The following is a 6,000-nucleotide window of genomic DNA, read 5'->3' on the forward strand; positions in this document are numbered from 1 at the left end:
AAAGATCCGGGAAGCTTCTCAATACCGTGCACCATTGGCGACACCACGATCAACAAAGCCTTATGTGATCTAGGGGCTAGTGTGAGTGTTATGCCGTACTCGGTGAGTAAAAGGTTAGGGATGGGAGAGCTTAAATGCACCAATATCACACTCCAAATGGCCGATAGATCGACGAAGACACCATTAGGGATATGGGAAGATGTTCCCGTAAGAATTGGGAAATTTTTCATCCCGGTGGACTTTGTCATTGTTGACATGGAATACGACTCCAACATTCCGATCATTCTAGGAAGACCTTTCTTACACACCGCGGGTGCGGTGATTGATGTGAAGCATGGAGAGCTCACTCTAGAAGTGGGAGATGAAAGCATAACTTTCAATCTTGACAAGACCATGAGAGCTCCCCGTTTGCATGAACCATGTTTTATGGTTGATCATTATAGCCGGAAGGATGATAGGAAGAAGTCGGAATTCCAATGGAAGAAGAAAATTGAAGATGCTCCATTCAAAGAGCAAGTGAATTGTAATAAAGAGAGCTTGAAAATCTCACCAAAGTCAAGCAATGAAGAGGATGGCCTCATTGGCCAAGACAAGAAATTGGGAGAGTTGTCTCTATCAACTCAAGAGATCTTTAGTGATCAAGTAGATGAAGTTTGTGGTCTTTGGGACGATGAGTTTGAAGGGATTTTCAATCCCTATATTGGTAATGCTATCGATCAAGACCGACAACAAGGGCAAAGGTCTATTGAAGATCTTTATCATGATAATGAACAAGCTTTTGATTACTTCTTCAAGGTGTTGAGCAACATCAACAACACCTTGGACATGCCCCCATGACATCTCACTAAGGATGAGAGTTTGGTGGAGTCCTCCCTAAACCACCATTTGTAAATATTTCTAACCCTCTAACTTGCATTTTAATTCTTACATTGCATTTTTGTCATTTTTGGATTTTTATGCTTTGATCAAGATAATTATCATTTTTGAGAGAAGTGAGGGAGAGACTAATGATTTAATTGATGTGTAGTGCTTTAGCTTAGTGTGGAGATAGCAATTGCCTAGGCTATTCATGCTCTAGTAGTGCCCCTACAATGAAGAACACGGGATTTGAAGAATGAAAAATGACAAGGGATATGCAAGTGCACGGATGGAACTGAATCCGGGTAAAACAGGGAGAATCCGAGCGTCTTCATGGGAATCCGCCCGTCTTCAAGCAATCCGGGCGTCTTTGTCAAAATCCGCCCGTCCATCTGAGCTGAAAATTTGAAATTGGGACTGTTGAAGAATCCGAGCGTCCTGGTAGAGAAGACGCTCGTCTTCAGAAATCCGCCCGTCTTGGAAGGAAAGACGCCCGTCTTTTTGCATGTGAAAAACAAGAAATCTCACTGTCTGAGAATCCGCCCGTCTTCAGCAGAAGACGCCCGTCCTGCAGCCGATAAATTCGAGCGTCTTTGCTGAAAGACGCCCGTCTTTAGGCGAGAATCTTGAACAAAAAAAGGCAGAATCCGAGCATCCCGAAGGAAAGACGCTCGTCTTCCCCTGCAGTTTTTGAAATTTTCGGGTATTTTAAATACCCCCTCCGACATTCATTTCTTCATTCCTTCATTCAAAACACTACCCATAAACCCCAAAACTCAAAACCCTCATCCTCTCCATCACCAAAACAAGATTTCCTCAACCAAATTCAACAAAATCAAATCCAAACTTCCTTTTAACAACAATCAATCACTCATCTTCCAACAAAAATCAAACCAAGCACCAAAATCTTCAACCTTTGAGTCGATTTTTGAAATTATAAAGGCAAAGCCTTTCATCTTAAAATCGATTTGGGTATACTTGGAAATTGAAGATTTTCACTCTTTTCTTGGTTAAATCATCAATGGCAAGGACAAAAGGAGCAACAAAGGCACCTAAGGCAAAGGCACTCTCAACAATACAAAAGAGTCTTCAAGCAAAGAAAGCCTCATTGGCTATGGTGGTAGCTAGTTCAAACTTGGAAGTTCAACAACAACAACCTCCCTTGGAAGCAACAACATCAACAACTCCGGAAATTGCTCAATTATCAAACTATCCGAGGTAATTTTCATTTCTAACTCCCATAGGGATACATTTGCCAAGTATGCTAGAAAATCCTTTCTATCCACCAAATTCATATGTGAAGATGCCTTGAATAAATTGGGTGTCCTTGAACAAACAAAAGCCTTCTTTGAAGCCATGGGGTTGGGAAAATTGTTTGCTACAAGAGAATTGACATACCCCTCCCTTACCTTAGAATTCTTGAGTTCTTTGAAAGTTACTAAGGTAGAGACTAGAGAAAACATCGAGTTCCGCCTTGCTAATGTGAGTAGGTGCATCACCTTTGATGAATTGGGTAAAGTATTGGGTCTTAGTGATTCACCTAGTTATTACAAGAATCCCGAAAAGTACGACCCCGCTCCTCTTTGGGAGGCGATTTCCGGGAGGAAATTTGAGAATTATCATGCTAGTCGCGCTCTATTAGTCCACCATACGGGCATTAGAGTGTGGCACAAGGTCATCGGGAATACTATCATTGCAAGAAAAGACACTAACCACTTTACCAAGCTCGATTGTGTTCTTCTTGAGTCGGCCTTAAATATTGGAAGGGAATTCACCAAGCCTTACAATTCTCTAAGGCTTTTGGTGGAAAGATGGCTAAATGTTGATTGTGGAAAGCAAGGCACCACTGTTATTGTAAATGGAGGTCTAGTCACTCTTTTGGCTAAGTACTTTGATCCGAATTTCAACAAGGATAACAAGTATGTGGCGAAAAAGGGGAGTCATCTCATTGACATGGATGCCATGATTAACAAGTACAAGTGGGTCACTCATAACCCTCTTGACACCAAATATGGGTGGCTCACCAATGAGGATAGATCTTTTACTTTGCCTTCCAAGATATGCCGTTTGAGTGTCCATCGGACCAACTACCTTCTTCCCCTCTCAAAAGAAGCCGAATACATCATCCGTCAACAAAGGGGTGAAATTGAAATGCCCTCCTCCTCCATTATCACACCACCCTATCCTTTCAAGTATCAAGAGTTCAAACCCGAAGGTGTTAAAGCAAGCAATGACTACATGACTCTACTTATGCAAGAGATGCACAAACAAGCTTTTAAGGATCGGGAAGATGCATACTTAGCCCAATATCCACCCCTCCTTCATTTAGATAGGCAAGGACTACTTGATCCTTCATGTCCTTTGCCTAGTTGGGCGGATAGGGAAGTCTTCTTTCCAAGTGCATCTAGGGGTGAGATTCCGGGTGACGATGAGGTTGTCGGTGATGAGATTGTTGATGATAGCATTGATGAAGAGGCTAATGAAGAAGAAGAAGAGGATGATGAAGGAAGTGAGCAAGGAAGTGAAGAGGGAAGTGGTGATGAGTCCACTTCTATTGAGGAAGATGATGACAATGATGATATGGTGGAAGACTAGCAAGCCTTGGAGGCTCCTACCCTCTTGAGGTTTGTCTACTTCTTTCTTTGTTTTATTTACTTTATCTTGATCATAGTTGGAGAGTCCTAGCAACATAGAGGACTAACACCTCGGCCCCATTGAGGTGTTCTTATTTCATTGTTCCCAATTTTGAAAATCCAAAATGACAATTTAGTTTCATGCATTGCATATTGTGTGCATGAACTACCCCAACTTTAGGACATTAGAAATAATGTCTAACTCGGTTTGGGGAAGTACATGCATACGCAACAGGAGGTAATCTAAATTACGCTCTCCGTCATAAACAAAAATCCATGCATCATGTAGTATAGATTAGTATAGCTTGCATTTAGTGTAAAATTCATGCATCATGCTTGCATAATTTCCCATCATTTTGGCCATTGAGGACAATGCCCATATTAGTGTGGAGATGGGGAATTCTAACTTAACTTTTATTCAAAAATCCAAAAAAATCAAAAAATTTGAAAAGCCCACAAAAATTTGAAAAACCAAAAACAAGTTCATTTCCTTTGTAGTGTAGTCATGTATATATTGTTGTATATATTGTGTTTGTTTTATCCTTGTTCACATTGATCGACTACGCCACATCCGAGACATGAGGATATTGAAGACTGCATGGTATGATCTTTCCAATCTCCTTTTTCCTCTTTATGTTAATGACTATGTGGCTTTATTTTGATTGATGCGGTATAACAATGTGAACTTAGGACTTGCATTTAGTTTATATGTCATATTAGTTGGTAGAATCATTTGCATTAGGATGTATATATGTTAGTTGCATCATGGCATGTAGTTTGCATGTTAGAAAAATTTTGCGAAACCGTCTACTTGGGAAGTTTGACAAGTGTATATAGGCCCTAGTAGATGCTTTTTCTTCTTAAGACTTTGCTTGTTAGAATACTTGTAAAACACCCTAGGATGTGTCATGCTAGTATCCTTTGACCCATGGTTTAAGGCCTAGTCAAGAGTACCTTGTGGTGTGATAACTCCTTGGCTACCATTATTCCAAGGTGACCCTTGCAACCATGCATCCATCCATCATCCATGTTCTACCACATTTTTGTCATCAAAGGGAATGGGCACAAAAAGAAATCCAATTTGAGTTCAATGAAATGAAAAGTGAAAGAAAGTTTGCAAAATTGCATCAAATGAAAAGAGGAGCAAAAATAGAACTCCTAAAGCTTCAAATTTAAGGCACTCTCACTACATATGGGGTGACTTTGAAAATGTTCAAAGAAATGCAAAAGTTGAAAGTTGTCAAGTGTTGAAATGCCAAACATCAAAGAAATGGCAAGAAAGTGTTCTCAAATGTCAAATGCCACAAGAAATTGGGGGGGAAAAACAAAAACAAAAGCAAACTCCCAAAGTGAAAGTCAAATATCTATCGATCCCTTTATCCACCGTATCCATTTTTGTGCATGATAGAGAGGGGACGACCCTTCTACTTGTCTAGGCAAGAGGGGGAATTCCGCGATCCTCCAGTGTTTCTAACACCATAGGGAGTCTACTCTTGACAAAAGCATTTAACGATTGAGGACAAAGGTACCCTAGCTTGACACAACTTGGAGGTGATTTATTGGTATCCTTCTAGGCTTAGTAGTTTGAAGAAATTGCATCTATGAAGGAATGTGTACCCTTGAATTGCTTCCCTTGTAGATAATTTCCGCCACTTAGATGAGGAAAGTGGCTATTCTTTTGTAGATGCATCCATTACTTGATTTTGTGTGCTTAATGTTTGGATGTGTCGCCATTTTGGCAAGACCCACCTTGCCTTGCAAGAAGGCATCCTACCTCATGGTTATCTTGTTGTGAGTTGAAGGGGAGGAGTGAGACCCGCTAATTGTCTCATGTCGGCTATGTTATTAGGTTAGTTTAAATAATGGTCCTAGTCTTTGTCACCTCTTTACTCGGGACGAGCAAAGGTTCGGTTTGGGGATATTTGATGTGACTATAATTAGAGCATATTTAGTCCCCGAATTAGCCTTGTTCCCATGATTTTTAGTGCATGTTTGGGTCATTTATTGTCTTTAGTTCTTTGTTTTGCATATTGTTTGAGGTTTTATGTCCTTGGTAGGAAAGGAGTGCAAACCTTGCATTTTCATGGCAAAATGAGACTAAATTGATTGAATTCAATGACCAAGCATCAAGGAGAGACATGATTAGAAGGCCTTTGTACATACCATAGTAGATGGGCAATGATGAGAAAAGATCCTTGCATCCCCGAGGAAATCCTCAAGGATTTTATGAAGAAAAAGGAAGAAAAGAAGAAGGAAAGAAACTGCCTGACAATCCGTGCGTCTTCCCCAGAAGACGCCCGTCCCTCACCCACAACCCGTGCATCTTCCTCAGCTGGATGCCCGGGCAAAACCACCCAAAGACGCCTGTCTTTCCCTTCTGGACGCCCGTCCAGAAGCTGCCAAATCCGCCCGTCCCGTGCTAAAGACGCCCGGATTCCCAGACAGTCCCATTTCGTCTTCTTCAAGCTTCAAGGAAGGATGCACATCTTTTTTTAGAGACCGGAGTCTC

Source organism: Silene latifolia, chromosome X (assembly GCF_048544455.1).
Source record: "Silene latifolia isolate original U9 population chromosome X, ASM4854445v1, whole genome shotgun sequence".
In the NCBI taxonomy this organism is placed as follows: Eukaryota; Viridiplantae; Streptophyta; class Magnoliopsida; order Caryophyllales; family Caryophyllaceae; genus Silene; species Silene latifolia.